At 37.2% G+C, this 19824-nt stretch overlaps 1 protein-coding gene across 10 annotated transcripts in view; it reads left to right on the top strand.

Moving 5' to 3' along the window:
• The first annotated feature begins 5371 nt into the window (after positions 1–5371).
• Positions 5372–19824, top strand: part of FKBP5 (FKBP prolyl isomerase 5) — a 169063-nt gene continuing 154610 nt past the window's right edge. For 3 of the 10 annotated variants that reach the window (XM_069073520.1, XM_069073528.1, XM_069073519.1), the window contains exons 1-2: positions 5372–5531; positions 6295–6411. The gene's annotated coding sequence lies outside the window, so the exon portion shown is untranslated. Of the gene's footprint in view, positions 5532–5662; positions 5797–6294; positions 6412–19824 lie in introns of those variants that run through there. The other 7 variants (XM_069073524.1, XM_069073523.1, XM_069073527.1 and 4 more) reach the window with 4 other exon arrangements.

The raw sequence follows: 19824 nt of genomic DNA, 5'->3' as shown, positions 1-19824 counted from the left end.
GTGGTACAGTGGTTAGAGTTCTGGACTTTGAGTTGGAAAGACCTAAGTTCAAATCCTGTCTCAGACACTTACAAATTGAATGATCTTGAGTAAGTCTCAGTCTCAGTTTCCTCTTCTATAATATGAGGGTAAGACCTGATGGCCTCTATGGTCATTTTCAGCTCTAAATCTATGATTGTATGACCCAGAGATTCCAAATTATTTGTTCAAATATACAATTATTTGTATATAGCTCATATGGCTAGGTAGTAGCAGAATCATCAGAACCTGGGTCGCCTGATTCCTATCCTGTTGTTCTAAACAGACTGTTTATAAATAGTAGCTTCTGGCTGTGACAGGTAATATGTGATGGGGGCTAACAGTGAGAGGTTTTGCAAATAGCAGCTGTAGTTACAGATCAAAGAATCAAAGAATAGCCTTTCCATATGTGTAAAGGATTGCTCATCACACATTGGTTTTCTTCAGTCATAATCACATGTCACGGACATGTGATGGGTTATGGACAATAGTGGGTAGCACAAATACATGTGTTCAGATGCCACTGTGGGTGGTGTAGTAGTCAGGGTTATTGTCTGCATATGCTGCTATTGGGCTTCCCCACTCTTTTTCTCAGAATTCTGCCTTAGTTCTTAGCAGAACTTCAGTTTGTGCTTGGAAGGTCAATTGTTATTGGCTGCCTTGTGGTTCAGCCCTACCACCCACCACCCAAAGTCATTCAGTCTCCATTTCTGCCTACTGGGATAACTTTTTACTTTTACTCATTGCTGGTTGCCCTCCAAATTCCATTGACCAAGCTTCAACACGGTTGAATGTGCACTTATTTCCTGAGCTTTCCCAGTTGCTCCTTTGAACTCTTGGGGTCCTACCATTCTGTTGGTTCTTAGAGTTGGAAAAGACTTTAGAGGCCAAGGACTTCAACCTCAGTTTGAACACTTTCAAGGGACAGAAAACCAACTCCAGGCGAGAGTGACTGTCAGCTTATGATCTGACAATATATTTCTGAAGACCTCATTTTGTCCTTAATGAGTCCAAAACTGAACTCATCATCTACCCTTCCCTTCCATTCCAAACTTTTTCCTCTTCTTATATTATACTTTACTATATTCCTCCTCCCCCCAGTAGAGTGTAAAGTGATTTAAGGTCAGGAATTTTTCTAGTCTGTCTTTTTATTTCCAGTGCCTAGCACAGTGCCTGGCACATATTAGTAAGTGTTTGTGGAATTAAATGAAATTCCTAACTTCCCTGTTCCTATCAAGAGAAACACTTTTTTTTTTCCAGTCACTGAGGCTTGAAAGATCAGTGTCATTCTTGTCTTCCTCTCTTTTTCTCATCCAAGCAGTTGCCAAATCCTGTCTAGTCTTTCTATAGAGTATGTGTTACATCCTTCCCAATCTGTGCCCTCTTTTCCACTGACGCTACCCTAGTTCATTCTTCCTTTGTCAGACTCCTAGTTTTCCTTGCCTCTAGGTTTTCTCAACTGTAGTTCATACTGTACACCATTCATAGATTATTCATAAAATTTAGAACTAGAAGGGACCTTAGAGGTCATACAGTTAATGCCCCCATTTTGTAGTTAAGGAAGTGAGGGTCCAGAGAGTTTAAAGTGATATTCCCAAGGTAACACAGGTGGCAAGTAGCACAGCTAGTATGTGAACTCAATTCTTCTGATTCCAAATTTACACCATACTAGGTATAATGAGAATAACAGATTTGGACTCAGAGGACCCAGTTCCAAATCTTAATTCTGCCACTTATACTTGTGTGACCTTGAATAAGTTACTTAACTTCTGAGTCTCCAGGTTCTGATCTGTAAAATGTATTGGCTGAACTGGGTGGCTTCTAAGGTCCTTTCTAGCTCTAGATCCAGGATCATATGATTAATAATCCTGTGTCCTTCCTCATTTTCCTTCTGGCAGCAACTTTGAGATTATCTCATATGATCTTGAAAATGGAAGGGATCTTACAGAAAATTGAGTGTAAGCCCCTGCCCAACATAGATAACATTTTTATAACATCCCCAAGAAGTGGTCATGCAGACTTTATTTTGTATTATATTTATTTAGTTAGTTTTGCTTTTTGGAGGGAGGAAGACAGGGCAATTGGGGTTAAGTGACTTGCCCAAGGTCACATGGCTAATTTTTGTGTTAAGTGTCTGAGGCCGGATTTGAATTTAGGTCCACCTGACTCCAGGGTCAGTGCTCTATTCACCTAGCCACCCCTTTGTATTATATTTATGTATATACATGTCTAGGACCTGAGCTCAAGGCTCCTCTTTAACACTTATTAGCATATTCTCATGACCTGTATGACTCTGGCTTGGTCACCAAACCTCAGTGACTCTCAGTTTCCTCATCTTTAAATGAGGGAAATAATGCTCACACTATGCTATCTACTTCCCAGGATTATTGTGACAAAAGCACTCTATTACTCAGAAACCTTCAGGAGTTCCCTATTGTCTATTGAATTAAGTATAACCTCCTGTATTTGGCCTTTAAGACCACCCACGACGTATCTTTCCAGCCTTTTCAATACTCCTTTTCATGCCCCTACTCAAGAACCAAAGTGGCTACTACTACATCATTCCCATCAGTTAACTAATTTACTCAACAAACATTTATTAAGTGCCTGACATTATATCCCAGGCTCTATGCTAGGTGCTATGGATACAAAGACAGTCCCTGCCCTCAAGGAAATTGTTTCTCAGTTTTCTTATCTGAAAATGAACAGGATGGACTAGATGACCTGTAAGGTCCTCTCTAGCTCTAAACAGATTCTGTGATCAATATATGTATATCAATATATCAAAATATGTACAAAGTATATAGAAAGTAATTTGGGAATGGGGAGAACACCAGTAATTAGGGCAATGGGCCTCTTATAGGAAGAGAAACCTGGGGAGTTGTGAAGAAAGTTCAGAAATCTAAGGAGGAGAGGTAAGGACAGAGTCCATTCTAGACATGGGTTTCAACCAAGGCAAAAACATGCAGATTGACAATCATTTTTACTGGACCATGGGGTATGTGAAGGGAAGTAATGTGCAATAAACTTGGAAAATTAAGCTGGAACCAGGTTGTGAAGACCTTTAAGTAAACATCAAAGGTGTTTGCATTTTATCCTAAATGGAATAGGGAACCCCTGGAATTTCTTGATCAGGGACTGATATGGTCACATTTGTGTTTTAGGAATATCAATTTGGCAGCTAGGTGGAGGATGGAATGGAAACAAGAGAGACTGGGGGCAGGGTGAGTAATTACTAAGTTAATGCAATAGTCCAGGTGAGAGGTGAATAAGAACTGAATTAGGGTGGTGTCCACATCTGTTCCTTTGTGTTATTTCTTATGCCTAGAACATCTTGGGCAGGATCCTTTTTAAACCTTACCTTCAGCTCAAATGTGGTTTTCTTCCATAAATCCTTTCCAAAATATCCTTAGGTGGAAAAGTGGATAGAGTACCGGGCCTGGATTCAGAGAGATTCATTTTCCTGAGTTTAATCTGGTCTCAGACATTTACTAGTTTGTGATCCCGGCCAAGTCACTTAATCCTCTTTGTCTCAGTTTCCTCATCTGTAAAATGAACTGGAGAAGAAAATGGCAAACTACTCCAATATCTTTGCCAAGAAAACCCCAAATGAGGTCACAAAGGGTTAAACACTACTGGACAACAACAAATGTCCCTAGCCAGAAGTAATAATCAATTAACATTTATTAAGCATCTACTACCTTCTAGGCATTGAGCATTGGAGGATACCAAAAGACAGTCCCTGTTCTGAAGGACCTCAAGATTTAATATAATTCTTTTATCTTCCTCTTATAGCCCTTGGTACATGCCTCTTTTATATTATATTTATTGAGATAAATGTTTTTTTATCTCCCCTGCTGAATTATAAACTCCTTCCATTTGGCTGAGATGGAGTAGAACCTGTATAGAACTAGGGGAAGTAAGAGATTTGGGTTCTACTTCCAGCACTGCTAGACTACCTTATTCCAGCTTTGAACACTCAGTGCTGCTGCATACAGAGTCAATTCTCAGTGGTTGTAGATTGAGTTAAAATTTTTTTCATGTTTTCAGCCCATATCACCTTTTAAGAGAGATTAGCTCCCCAAATTTACAACCCATTTTTGCAAAGCAGGACTTGCTTTTGGTGGCTAACAACCCTTTTTCAAGCTTTTAATTTTTAGATGTGGGCATCTGAAAAACTTCATGTGATTTTATGGACTTTTATCTGGTGCGCCCTTAGCTCCTATTATCTTCCTAATCTGCAGAGCCCTAATTATTTCCTAATTCTAACGTGAAAGTCTTTTCGGCAGTTACTGAGTGGCGAAGTGTGAAGTTCCTGGAGAGCAAAGATCTTCCTGGTTTCTTACTTCTGGAGTCCCTTCCAGGCTAGTACTGTCTCTCGAATGTGACAGCTGCTTAATAAATACTTCTTGTTTGACTGACAGGCTGTGGTAGGAAAAAGTACTGATCTTTCCAACGGTCAGAAGATATGGCCTTGAATGCCTGCTCCAACATAGCTGCCATTTACTGTTTGACTTTGGGTAAACAGCTTAAAGTTGCTGAGCTTCAATTTCCCAGAATGTAGACTGGAACTAATCCATTATCCTACTCACCTCACAGCATTGTGAGGAAAGCAGGTCGCCACTGTTAAAACATTTTTATACATGTTAACTGTATTTAATGGATATCAGAGAGCTTACGAAAAAGGAAAGTTCATGACAGTCATTCGAGAAGGTACTTCCCTCTGCGTTCAACACATCCACTTAACCAAATATTTACTAAGCACCCACTGGCCTGGGTCCAGGAGGCTGAGGATTTCTCGGTCCCGGGTATCTCTGACTTTCCAGGGTGGCTATCTAGACTAGTATGTCCAGGCAGTCTGCTAGGGACGGAACCACTCCTTTCAAGCTTACCCACCCCTTCCATCTGTAGGGCAGTTCTCATGGATCGGATGGAGGGGGGAAGCAGGAGAGTCAGACGCTAAAAGAGGAAGGGAAATCCTGCAATGACAGAGTAAGCGGTTTGTAGCAGAGTTCCCCTGGAGAGATTACCGGGTGGGTACGGGGACGTCCGAAGGCTCTCGCCTCCTTCCTAGGCTCTAGGGTGGCGACTGGGTCTGATACAGAGAAGACACGTGGGCTTCTGGGGCTAAGGCAAGGGGAGACTTCTGGGAGGGAGGGGGAGTAAAGAAGCACTAATTGGGAGGGAGTGGAGGCGGTGCCTCATTTGCATGGGCCGCGCGCGGGCGGCCAATTGGAAGAGGCGAGGCGGTGGCCCGCGCGCCTTTCAGGAGGGGACTGACAGCTTAGGAGACCTATAGGAGGCCGGTCCTGCGGCCGGCGAGGCGGGGCATCTCTCCGCTCTGCCCAGTGTGTGTGTGGAGGGGGAAGAGTGGGTGGAGGAGGTGGGAGGGGTGGGGGACTCCGGCCGGCTCTTGGGCTCTGCCAGTCAACGGCGGCGGCGCACCGGCGCGCGGGCTAGCGGTTGGGTACGGGGGCGAGCGGGCCAAAGAGAAAGAACGAGCGCAGCGGCAGGTAGCGCGGTGGGGGCAGAGACCGTGGGGATGGGGCCTGAGGGAGGAGGAGGAGGAGGAGGAGGCAGCAGCCGCGGCGGAGACTTGGGATCGGGATCAGGTCCGGGCACCCCCCCCACACTCCCTCCCCCGCCCTTCCACCCCATCCCGCCTCTCCCCGGGCCGCCCCTGGGGAGCGAGGCGAGTTGTGTAGTGTGGAGCTGGGGCGGTGAGGTGAGGTGAGCTGGGCGCGCCGCCTGTGAGCTCTTCCTACCTCGTGTGAGTGTGTATGTACTATGTATATATACCTCGTGTGTGTGTGTGTATGCATGCATGCATGCGTGCATACATACGAGCCCGCGCGCGCGTGCCCTTCCTGCGCCTCGCGCCTCGGTGACCCTGGTGGGCTGGAGGAGGCAGGGACCCATCCCTCCCAGGGGACCCTGGCTCTGCCCAGCAGCTTGGGAAGCTTTTGGAGAGTGCCCTCCCCAGACCCTCATCCCTGCATCTCCGTGTCTATAAGATTTGCTCCCCGTGTTCCCTTCCCAGAGGTGGTTTCCTTTTTTTTGGGGGGGGGGAGTTTAACACACATGGAGGGGACAATTCTCTATCCTTTCCTTCCCACTGCTTCTCCCCCCCCCCCCATACCCCTATTTTTTTCCCCCAAGAGAAGCAAATGACAGGTTGCTCTGGTCTTTATTCTTTCTGCCTTTAGTTTTTCTCTCATTCGGTTTCTGACAGATTACGATTCCAAACGTGTCTTTCTTCTCTTCCACCCGTTGCAGGAATTTGCCTCATCTGGATGACCAATGTCCAGTGCTCTTGTCTGTTCAGTCAAGAGGCTGGGGGAAGGATCTTATCAGATCAAAACTCCGAGAGGTAACCGTGTGTGAAGTTCGAGTGTAAGCGTTTATCTATTTTCCCGTAACAGGAAAAGAAAACCTTACTTTTCCTGTTTAATTGCACTTGAGAGACAGAAAGTTGGGAACTTTAGCCTGGAATTGAGAAATATGTTGGTAGTAGTTAGAACTATAATTTTGGATTTCCTCACCTTCATTGATTTCTTGGACTGTGTCAGTGTTCAAGAGTAATTTTCTTGAAGTTAGCCAGAGCTTTAGGCTATTACTTGCTAGTCCTACATCTGCTCCTTGTCTCTCTTTTGTCTCCCTAGCCTTCCCAAGGATCTCTTTTGGTTTAGAATTTCCATAGAATATGAGGCATACAGTGTAGCCTTCTTAATTATTATTTCACCTGTCTTGCAGAAAAATCTACCACCATGTTATAATTGAATGGAAAAATCAGTGCTGTTTGAGTCTTAAATTGATGTTAAAAAGTACTGCACTAATGATTTTTAGTACTCTAATGGTATATGAAAGAATTTCTCATTCTTTGTAATAGAGGAAGTGTCATGACTCGACTGATTCTACTTTATTAAAGTAGGAGTTTAAAGATAGCTTCAATCCTAAAACAACATACCACTTAAAGATGTTCTAATGTTAAACAATTTGAAATAGAATTGTACGAATAACCTACTTTTAGCTGAGTAATGACAATTTAGTCTTTTAGTACCCTGAGTGAAGTGTACTATGATACAGTTTTTTGGAAAACCATACATAGGACTAAAAGTCCAGGTATTCTTAAGTTTAGGTCAAGACTCTATAGTTTTTGTGGGGAGGCTAGGTGGCACAGTGAATAGAGCACCAGCCCTGGAAACAGGAGGACCTGAGTTCAAATGCAACCTCAGATGCTTAACACTTACTAGCCCTGTTACCTTGGGCAAGTCATTTAACCCCAATTGCCCTGCCTTCTCCCTCCAAAAGCAAAAAAAGAAAATTCTAGCTTTGTGCTTTTGTGCAAGTAGATCTGATCAGGGAACATTTTGGCATATAGATAAGGAAACATTTAGTTGGGAGGTCTTAGCCTTTCTTAAGAGAATTGTAGTAACTAAAACATGTTATTACTTGAAGATTGATTTAAGAAGGAAATACTGTGGGAAATTATTTTATGTTTGTGGCAAGTTACTATGTATATTTTGTGATTTTGGCATAATTAGAAAGTATTTAGCTTCTAGTTGAATTGTTTCACATTTTTCAGCTGGACTTTGGATTTCTTTCAGTTTTTGAATTTTCATAATGTTCAGATTATTAGCATTATTACCTCCCTCCCCATGCCCCCCCCCCCCATCTGATTAACCTTCTTTGCTTCTTTGAGGAAAGACCTACAAGAAGAATTATTTCTTTGGTTGGCTTTCAAAAAGTAGTTCTTGAAATAATATAGAACTTAGACTTTTTTTTAACCTTTTGATTTGGATTATTACAAAGAAACCAGTGTAGTTGTTTAATGGTGGTAGGGCACAGAAGGGAGGTAGGGTAGGACAAAGTATCCCGGAAGAGATAGTACATAATGAGAAGCAAGTTATTGTTTCCAGTCTACAATCCATTATTTTGTCTCGATCAACAGCATAGTATATCATATGTGTGTATATATGTATGAAAAATTAAGTTTATCTGTGGAAAAAGTAAGAGGTTAAAAAATCTTTGACATGTTGTAGGGTGGATTTTCTTTAAATTACTTATCAAGCAGACTTGGATGTGTTCACATTTCTTAGAAGTGCCTTGTTTAACATAATATATGTTCTTTATAGCTCAGCTGTAAGTTTCAGTTTTAGAAAGGATACTTTTGAAAGTAGTTTTTAATTTTGCTCTTATTTAGTTTAAGTTGTAAGCTATGTCACACAACTGAACGAGGATTCAATTTTTCCCCTGAACTTAAAGTGGCCATTTAATGAAGTAATGAGATAGTTTTAATAGAGTATTTGAAGGATCCTTGTGGGTAATCATTACAAATAAACATAATTTTCCAAATTTCTCTTATTTAAACACTAAGCTTCTCTGTTCTGATTCTGTTCTTTTACCTAGAAAATCAGTCATTAAAAAAACCCTGAGTATATCTGTATTTGAATTTTTCCTCTGTCTTATACATTAGAGATTTAAAAAAAATAAACCCATTGTTTCAGCCAAGTCAATATGAGAAACTCAAAATAATATGACTATATATGCACTAATTCATTCTTTTGTCCCCCTTCCATTTGTTCATAGACTGCTTTTTCATCTTTCTAAACAATCCGTAAGGAACCTCTGGGAACCCCATCAGATTGAACCATTAATATTGTACATGACTCATTGTTTTCCATTTGTAAAACCTTTCTAAAAAGTTTATATCACTATATTATCACAGTACATTACATAATTAGAATAAAATCTATTTCATGAAGCTTCAAGCTCCCACTTATTAAAACTATCACTATATAAACTTTAAAAAATCAAAGTTATTTTAATTTTAAAGGCCTATTTTTAAAAATAAATCTAAATTTTAAAATCCAGTTTTGATTTTTTTTATTTTTCCACCTTGTTAACACATTGTAAACAATTCTTAATCACATACCACATTCTGAATTAAGTGCAAATTGAATTATCTTAACATCATATACTCTATATACTTTTCTAATTTTAAATTAATTTCTTAGCCAATATTCCTTTTGAGCTTGTCTCTTCCTTTTTGTGAATTGTTATTGGTCTGGAATTTTCATTTTATCTATATAAGAACTAACAACATTCCATCAATCAGTACAGATAGCTTTGCGTTGCATAGTCTTAAGAAAGTTACCTGTAGCATAGAGAGGTTAAGGATCATACAGACAGTATATTTCAGAGATGGCACTTGAGAGCCCAGAACTTCTTAAATTCTATTATAATATGTTGCCTCTAAAGATAAAATAAATGCCAGAAAATAAGAAATTATGTTGGAGATGCTAAATAAAGGATAAAAACCAAATGATATTGTCTTCTAGATAACTTCCAAAGAGCAGGAATCATATCTTTCTTATTTATCTTTGTATCTCCAGGAGCCTTGTTGGTAAATTAGAATAATATAATATAATTATAGTTTTAGAATTTGAAGGGGCTATAGTGGCCTAAATGCCCAATGTCTAATCCCCTAATTTTGCTTATGGGGAAACTGAGGCCCACCTAGGTTGTTGAATTGCAATGGGTTGAATACCTAGTATATATCCCTTCAACATAAATTTTGTTATTTCCAAAGAGGAAGTAACTTTATTACTTACTAAACTACTTAACATATAACAATGCCTGTTAAATCATTTATCCAGGAAATAATTTAATCCTTTAAGTTTGTAATACTACAGAAATTGCATAAACTTTATAATCTAACTTATTGATAACAGAATTTTACATTTGTAATGTTGCATATGTTTGGCTTTCTTATGTTGTGATAAGTTTTTAGTATATATCTAAATATTAGCAAGTCAGAAATTCTGAAGTCTAGTGTTCAGTTGATTTGGTTATTCTATATCTTAATTTCATGTTATAAAGATATGTCAATCCTGTGATGAAATTATTTTTTTAATATCATTTATAAAAAAGCATAAGGATAATTAAATTTTTTATGGGGAGAGGTCATTGACCTGTAAATTGTTATAACTATATGTTATAAGAACATAAAGTGCTTTTGAGTCCTTTCTCCTATTTAAGGTCAGTGTCATTTATAGATAGAGCAATTTAAAAAAATTTTCCAGAAGTGTAAGACCAGACCTGCCAAAAGATGCAGTCTGTATAGTTTGTAGCATCATAACTTGTCTTTTTGTTGCCAAGCCCCAGGGGGATAGTCTGCTTATTTAAAGCAGTGTTTGATTTGATAAAATTCCAGTACCACAGACAAATTTAAACTGATTCTTCTAGTTGATTATAAAAGAATTTTACTCAAATTGGATTGCAACCTATTTCACAATACATTTAGGCATTTAATTTTTAGATTTTTTTTTAAACTCAAACTTTACTCTTCTATTGTAATTTGTGATCAGTTAGAATAAAAACAATTGAGCATGAAAATTTTTTTTCATAATTTTTTTTTTCTTTTCAAAAAATGTCTAGCCTTTTGAAAACTTTTGATCAGGACATGAGACCACAAGGGGGAGTTCACATAACTGCAGATTTTATGTCTACTTTTCTATAACTGAGATAGAAAGGGGAGAAAAAGGTTTAAAAAATAGCAATAAAAATTAAATTGAGTATTTTAAAGGCAGAAGGCAGAAGATAGTCAAGAGTCAGGCATTGTTCTGACTCTTTTTGAGCTCTTCATTTTTGTACTACCCTGATAATAACATTTTCTGGTTACATCTTGTAATCATTTGAAAAATAACTGTTTCTTTGGAGTGAAATATTGAGTTATAAGTAAGCAATCACACATGTGAAAGCTTGTTAAGGGACACAGAAATGCTTAGATTGTGTTGAGGCCAAGAATGCATAGCCAGGTGAAAGTGTGGTTTAATTTTCTTAAATTTCCCAAAATATTCATGAATGGAGAATAAAGGAAGATAAAGAACATTTTTGTTTTTTCTCATATGAACATAAACTTCTAAAGGAAAAGTAATAAACTTCTAGACTTATTGGTAACATTCTGCTTCAGACCTGACAATCAGCAAGCATTTATTAAGTACTTTCTAGTAACTGGTAAGACATAAAAATGAAACAAGTTCCTTCTTTCAAGCTTCTTATATTCTCTCAAATGTATACTTAATAGTATATGTAAGATATGTAGATAATAATTACAAGGTAGTTTGGAGAGAAAGTACTGACACGAGATGAAGAAAGGTGTCATGTAGGAGATGACAGCTGAGTTTTAAAAAGCACAAGGGGTTCTAAGAGGTGAGGAAGGGGTGCATTCTTGGAGTGAGGGACAGCTAGTGCAAAAACACTTAGACAGTAGCTAGAATGTCATATGAGAGGAGCAGCAATAAGGCCACTTTGTCTGAACTGTAGAGTACATGGACAGGAGTTATGTATAACGAGCCTGGAAAGTGATTTAAACCAGGATTGTAAAGGGGCTTTAAGTGCCAAACAGAGCAGTTTGTAATTCATGAGAAAGACAGAGAAAAGGCCACTCCCTTTCCCCTGGAAATGGTCAAAAACTGGGCTGAATCTTTCAGATTAATCTCTACTTCCAAAATTATAAATCTTTTTTTTTTATGTCTGTGGAAATAGAAAACCAGTTAAGCTATAAGCTTCAAATTATAAGGCAGACTTTAAAAGCTGAAAATGTTTTTGCCTCAAGTTTAGAAATTGTGATAGTGTTGGGAAGGGGGAGTCCTGAAGATTATGGGTGCTTTTATGATCAGGTATATGCTGAGTGAGGATGGAATGTTCTTTTATGTATGTTAAATATTAACCAATAAAATGATTCCCATGTTTAACTTTCAAAACAAGATACAATAAAACAGTATTATATTTTAATATACAACAGTGGCATGTAGCTTTTGGCTCCAGCTCAGAAAATCACCCATTGGGATGGCTAGGTAGTGCTGTGAATAGAGCGCCAGCCCTGAAATCAGGAGTACTTGAGTTCAAATTTGGCCTCAGACACTTAACATTTACTAACTGTGTGACCTTGGGCAAGTCACTTAACCCTAATTGCCCTGCCCTCCCCCATCCAAAAAAAAATCACCCATGCATTAAAATTCTACTTGGGGAGGCAGCATGATGTACAACAAAGAGACCTGGATTTGGGAGGAAGGAGAATTAGGCACCAGTTTTATTGTACCGGCTGTGTGACCTGGGGCAGGTCACCCCATCTCTCTGGGCTTGAGTCTGCTCATTTGTAACAAGGAGAGGGCTGGGCTAGTTAATGATGTTCAAGATCCATTCTGGCTCTCTCAACATATGATGTTATTGTCATGTGAACAAGACAGTTTGCTAAAGCAGATCTGGGGGAAAGTACCTGCAGAAAAAAATTTATTGTATGGAAACACACTAGTGATTACTGATGTTCTATATCTAAGATTATCTTTCCAAAGATTCTTTTTAAGTTCTTTATGAATAATGCCACTGTCATAAGGTTGAAAAATGTTTTATTCATTTATGAAGTGAAGAGAATATACTATAACATAACATAAGAGTTAAGAAACAGTCCCTGGGCAAGTCACTTAGCCCCAGTTGCCCCCCAAAAAACCAAAACCCACCCCAAACCCCCAAAAAGAAACAAGTCCCTAAATAAGACTCTAAATCCTATAATAAGAAAAGAATGATAGTCTTCTGTCATATGCTAACCTGTCTCCCTGCCACTCTCCCCACTCCTTAGCTATCTGTAGTTATGCCACTTTGCTCTGAAATTTGATGAAATTTTTTTGACTAGTAGTATAATTGACCCAAGGTCGAACTGGCAGTTAAGCTCTTTTTTCTCTCTTTCAAATCCTAGTTATGTCATCTAGGGAATGAGATTGCTATCATGCACCAGATTTCTGGGAATTGAAGATGATTATTACTAATAAACAATTATGCACCTGCAGTGTGTACTAAGTGCAGTACAGACATGAACAGTCCCTTCCAGACAAAAAGAGATTAGATAAGTATGTCATTGGTTGAATTTTCTGCGTAGTTGCTATTTATCCTGGTTTGGTTGGTTCTTGTAAACTATATTGGTTTAGGCCAGTGATAAACTAATAATTATGACAGCCAACTTTTGATTAAACATGAGGAAAAAGGAATCTTATAGCTAGATATTTTAGGTAATTTAGTTATAGCTCACCCCATGGTCTCAAGTAGAGTAAATAAATTTAATTGTACACCTTAAAAAATTGCAGTCATAATAGAAATAACTAATTAGAGGGGAGTTAAATTTAATATTTTTCACGTACAGGTTAACTTCTTGATATTTTTTACAATCCAGGTAAAACAGTCTATTCAGTTTTTTAGATTAATTTTGCACCTATCTCAGAAAAACTGACTTTTTTTATATACCACAATAAATTGAAGTATATATTGGTGAAGTTATTGGGAGGACAACTATCTCTTATTAAACAGATTAATAATGGTTACTTGGGAAATATTTTTTCCAATCTATATTGATAGGAGAAGAATCATCACCAAGAAAAATAGATCTATAAAATTGCTTTATTAATAACTAAGGTAATAAGCCTATAGTTTTGGGACGTGTTTTTTAATACTTCAGTTCTTTAATAGCTATTGGTTCTGTGAACAACTCACTAAGGAGTAAAGTGATTGTATGCCAGTCAACATGGAAGAAGAGATTGTTTTACTTAGTTATAGATAGTACATCTTTTGTTTTAAGATAACCTAATCATATTTTCCCTCATAAGACAATAACTTGTATGTAAAACTCTTAAATGTGTGTAAGTGTGAACTGTTATTATTACTTCCTGAAAAACAAATTTCATGAGATCTAGTCAAATCCATTTGAAATATTTGTATTTATAATTATTTAGTTTAAGACACAGATTTAACTACAACAATGTGTATTTTTGTCTGTTTTAAGTATGCTAGAATTAAATTACTTGTGCAGAGATTTAATCAAAAGAACTCACTTTGGTCAAATATTGGGCATTACTGCTAATTGTCTTCAACTTTTTCCTCTTAATTCATATCCTAAAAAAGAAAAACAAGTATTTTTTGCTTACTTAGTTTATAATTAATTATTTGAAAGAAGAAAACACTAGTGAAACTTAGAGAGAAAAACTGCTGCTTTTAAAAGCTGGATTGTTTTTCAGTGAGACTGGGTGCTTAAAGTAACTTCCACCAATTTAGGATCATAGAATCATGAATTTAGAGTTGGAAGGGACTTTAAAGGTCATTGGGTGTGATTCCTTCATGAGGCTCAGAGAGGTTGTGACTTGTCCCAGGGTCACTTAGCCAGTAAATGTCTTAGGCAGCATTTGACCCCTGGTCTTCCTGTCTTCCAAGTCCCTCACTATCCTGCTATACACCACATTGCATTTCACACTTATTTGTGCTTAGAATTCTTCATGGTGACATGGAAATGGTGACATGGAAGTGTCTCTGTTGGCCTATTGATAATTTAATAGATAAGTTTCTCATAGTTGTTTGAAGAGAGAGATTAAGTAATTTGCCTAAGGTCATATAGCTGTTAAATGTCAGAAACTGGATTTGAGTTCTGATCTTTCTAATTCCAAGTGCAACACTGACCAGGAGCTCAGCTACCTCTATAATTTGCCTGTAATAGATACTTAGTAAATGCTTGTTTAATTGAATTGTTGAAAAATAGATGTTTAACCCCATTTTGAAGGAATGATTGAAGGATGCTTATGTTATAGCTACATGGTTGCCTCTTTAGCAATCAAAAGATCTATCTCTGGTACCCTCTCTTCTTTTTTTAAAAAACAGATTTTTATTTATATATTTTTTTTATATCACTTAAATTTCCCATGGGTCTCTCCTAAATTTTCCCAGAAAACCTAAAGGTATAGCAAAGGATTTTTTTTAAAGGAGAGGAAAAGAAAAAAAAATCAGCCATACCAATAAACATTAAAAAAAATCTGATGCTATATGAAAGTTCTATGCAAATGGACCCCCACTTTTGCAGAGGAGTAAGGGAGAGGTTTTTTCTCATATCTCTTCTTAGAGGCCAAACTTGACCGTTATAGTTTCACAGCATTCAGTTTTGACTGTTGAGATTGTTGTTCCTTTCACTTATTTTTTATTATTTATTGTTATGTATGTTGTTTTTCTGGCTGTGCTTATTTTACCAAGCTTGCATGAGTTCATATCAGTCTTTTCGTTGATCCTCTGTATTCATCATATTTGTCATTCCTGTATCACAGTTAATATTCCATTGCATTCATGTGCCATAGTTTGTTTAGCTAGTTCCCAGTGGATAGGCAGCTATTTTATTTCCAGCCATTTGCTAGCACAAAAAGTGTTGCTTTTGGTCTATATAGATCCTTTCCTTTTGTCGTTGCCTACCTTGAGACAGATACCTAGCAGTGTAATTTCCAAGTTAAAGGGTATGGATATTTTAATCACTTTGTTTGCATAATTCCAAATTGTTTTCTTGAATATTCCACTAATTCATAGTTCCTCCAATAATAGATGACTATTCCTGCCTTTTGTCCCTTTTGCTGATTTACTGGGTGTGAGGTGAAACCTCAGACTTGTCTTGATTTCTATGTATCTCATTAGTGACCTGGAGCCTTCTTTTACATGACTGCTCTTTTTTGCAGTTCAGATTTTGAGAACTGTTCATACCTTCTGATTACTACTGGAGTGGCAATTTGTCATATATTTCTGTTGCTTTTTATAGTTTGGATATCAAACCTACATCTACTATTTGCTAGAAAAGATTTTTCCTCCAATTGATTTCTTCTTCTCCTGCATTAATTTGTGTAAAAGCTTTTCAATTTCATATACCCAAAATTTCTATTTTATCTTTTGTTATTTTCTCTATTCCTTGTTTGACCAAGAAGTTATCCTCTACTCATAACTCTGAAAGATAGCTGATCTAATTTGAATCTCTTCTAATTTTTTTATGACAAAATCTTTAATACTTGGGTCACCTGTTTTTGAATTTATTGTGGAATGGTAGAAGATTTGGTTTTTATTTTCAAGGTACAGAGAATAATCAGTTCTTGTGTCTTCAGTTGTCACTTATGTGAAGATGCTAAATCTATAGCTGTTATTGGTATCTTTTGAACTTTTTAAGTCTCAATTTCCTAGTTGATGTTTCTAAGCCAGATCCTGCTGACACCTGAAATTAAATGAGTTTAAACATGTTCTCTCCTCCTACTCCCATCCTCCAAAATTAAGATGGAACTTGATTCTTTTGGTCCTAATTTCTCTATCAATGACACTATTAGTCCCCCAGTTACTCAAGTTTGAAACTTTTGTCATCTTTTACTTTTTCACTCACCTCCCAGATCTAGTCAGTCACCAATGGATTATATGTAGTGTTTATTTCTTACTTCTATTTTTAATGCCATCATTCTGCTTCTTGTCTTTACAACCACAAGATATCCCCTGACCACCATCATATTTATGAACTTTTACATGAGATGAAGTTGTGAAATCAAGATGCTTGTGGGCATAGTGGAAAAAACATTGGAGATATATAAAGAACTGATTCAAATTTGTAAGAACAAGAGTCATTCCCTCACAGATAAATGGTCTACAGACAGTTTTCAGAGGAAGAAATTCAAGTTATCAATGTAGGGGAAAAACACCCCAAATCACCTATAACTAGAGAAATGCAAATTAAAACCACTCTAATGTTCCATCTCACAGCTATCAGATTGGCAGAGATGATAAAAGAGGAAAATGAACAGTGGAAGGATAGCAGGGAAGTTAGGTAGATCTATAAATTGGTCCAGTCATTCCAGAAAGCAGTTTGAAACTAATGTCCTGAAAGTGACAACTATTTATAAATAATGCCAACTTGGATTATGTTCCATAAAGATCAAAGAAAAAAAAAAGGATCCACATGTACAAGAAGATCTATAGCAGCCCTTTTTTAAAAAAAAAATTGATTTTTAGTTTTCAGCTTTTGCTTTTAATAAGATTTTTCATTTTTAAATTTTCCCCTCTCCCTCCACTCTCCCCTCCCCAAGACAGCATGCAATTTGACATAGACTATACATATTTTATTATATCAGACATTTCCACATTGATCATGTTGTGAAAGAAGAATCAAAACAAAAGGGGAAAACTATGAGAAAGAAAACACAAAAAACAACAACAAAAAGAGAAAATAGTATGCTTTGCTTTGCATTCAGACTCCATAGTTCTTTCTCTGGATGTGGAATCCATCACTAGTCTTGGAATTGTCTTAGAACATTGTATTGCTCAGAAGAGCTAAGTCTATCAAAGTTAGTCATCACACAATGTTGGTGTTACTGTGTACAGTTTTCTTCTGGTTCTGCTCACTTTACTTGGCATCAGTTCATGCAATTCTCTCCAGGTTTTTCTGAAGTCTGCCTGCTCACTATTTCTTATGGAACAATATTCCATTGCATTCATATACAACAATTCATTCAGCCATGCCCCAGTTGATTGGCATCCCCTCACTTTACAATTCTTGGTCACCGCAATAGAGCTGCTATTTTTGTACATGTGGATTCTTTCCCCCTTTTTATGATCTCTTTGAAATATGGAACTAGAAGTGGTATTGCTGGGTCAAAGGGTATACACAGTTTTATAGCCTGTTGGGTATAGTTCCAAATTGCTCTCCAGAATGGTTGGATCAGTTCAGAACTCTACCAACAATGCATCAGTGTTCCAATTTTCCCACATCTTCCCCAACATTTGTCATTTTCTGTTTTTGTCATGTTAGCCAATCTGATAGGTGTGATGTGGTACCTCAGAGCTGTTTTAATTTAGCATCCCTTTTTGTAGTAAAGAACTGGATACTAGAGAGTTACCTATCAGGAAATGGCTAAACAAATGATGATATATAAATATAATACATTATTGGATTATAAGAAATGATGAAATGGGATGGTTTCAGAGAAACCTGGGAAGACCTATATGAACTGATGCAAAGTGAAGCAAGCAGAAAAATTTGTACAATAATTACACCTTTATTAAGAAAAACAACTTTGAAAGACTAGAGAAATCTAATCAATGCCATAACCAAGAATGATTCCAAAGGACAATGGGGAAAATGTTTTTATCTTGTTTCCACATGGTTTTTATTTCTTCCATTTGGTCTATTTTAGAGCATTTTATTCTATGTAACTTGGAAATTATGAATATTTGGTGTGGCAACACCTATTAAATGTTATTAAATTTTTATGGATCTGGGTGATTATTGGTAGTAGTTTGTGATTTTGCTTTATCTAGTAGTTGTGATACAATTTTTAAAAATTCTTCAGAATATTTTGTGGTTTGTATTTGTAATTAGGAAATTTAGCATCTGTTAGTTGCAAAGATCACAAACTGTAATACAGGTGTATAATTCTCATCAATTGATGATGTCTTTCTAAGTATTTGGTAGGTGCTAAATTTTTGCAACCTGATGTGAAATGTTGCAGTTTCTATTCCTTTTATTATCTGCAATGATCAGAAAGTCTGGACTCTTTATAGATAACCATTATGTAATTTCTGTCCTAAATGGCTATTAACCAATCAATAATCATTTAATAGACATTGGGGATACAAAAGAGGCAAAAGATAGTTTCTGCTTCCAAGGAACTTAACCATTTAATGGGAGAGATAGCATGCAAACAAGTATATATGAAGTAAGCTATATACAGGATAAACAGAAGATAATTAATAGGTGGAACACATTGGAATTAAGAGGGGTTGGGGAAAACTTTGTGTAGAAGGTATGATTTTAGTTGGGCTTTAAAGGAAGCCAGGGAGAGTGTGGGAGAGTGTTCTGGCATGGTTAGAGAAAAAAAAAGACCAGAGCAAAGAAATGATGGAGTGCTTTATTTGTGGAACAGCCAGGAAGCCAGTGTCACTGGATGGAAGAATACATTTTGGGGAGTAAGGCGTAAGATGACAGGAAAGGTAGGAGGGGGCTAGATTATAAAGGTCTTTGAATGCCAAACTTAGCATTTTGTATTAACTGCTCTATTTTTTAAACTTCTCTGTATGATGCATCTATTTGTTTGAGGCTTCTTGGTTGGCATATTGTTGATTAAGTTCCTGTGGATTATGTCTATGGAGGCCTTTTAGATTCTGCTCGTGACTGGTAGCCATTTTATAGTTTCTATTCAGAGGTAACCACTTTCAGTTACATTTGACAGACCAAGTGGCACATAGTTTTTGAAGGGTTTTACTACAGCTCTGTGCGGGGATAGAATGCAGTGAGTGCCAGCCTCTGTTACTTCCTGTTTACTCTCCTTACGGATCATGCGCGCAGGGCTGTTTCCGCGGCATCTCCCCATTACGTCATGAGCCTTTGCCTTTCTTTGTATCCTCCATGTTAAACAGCGCCTGACATGATGATAGGAGCCTAACAAATGCTTGTTGGTCTTTCTGCAGCTGTCTGGTAGTGATGACCCTGCATGTTGTTGCTGTTCTGTGAGTTTTTGTTTGGGTGTTTGGTACATTTATTGTCAACTTTACTGTGTGTATTTAGAGTGATATGACTCAAGTGTTAATTGATCTGAATTGGTTATTCCCATTAAGCTTTGACTTCAGGATGCCATTAAGTCTTTTGATATATATACAACTATAGCTTTCTTCATGATAAACATTTTGCTCAAAGTGTCTTGGCTGGAAAGATATATATAAATATTACTTTCTTCCATTAGTTCAATTCAACCTCTAGATTCAAGTTAAAACTTTCAATGTCTATTTTTCCATGGTGTGTATTAATAATTTTATTCTTTTCAAAAAATAATTTTATCGAGGATGACACCTAATACCAGTAGAAAAATTTCCCAAGAGATGAATAAACCATTTACTGTGTTTCAGTAGACCATATAACTTGATGTCATCCATGTGCATTAAGTCATTAGTATGACATTTATGTATGATAACCCTCCT

Source organism: Petaurus breviceps, unplaced genomic scaffold, assembly GCF_028583685.1.
Source record: "Petaurus breviceps papuanus isolate PSGF00001 unplaced genomic scaffold, PetGlider_PUasm1.0 90865, whole genome shotgun sequence".
NCBI classification, from domain to species: domain Eukaryota; kingdom Metazoa; phylum Chordata; class Mammalia; order Diprotodontia; family Petauridae; genus Petaurus; species Petaurus breviceps.
Note: the sequence above shows the minus strand (reverse complement) of the source record. Positions and strands in the feature narration are given on the sequence as shown.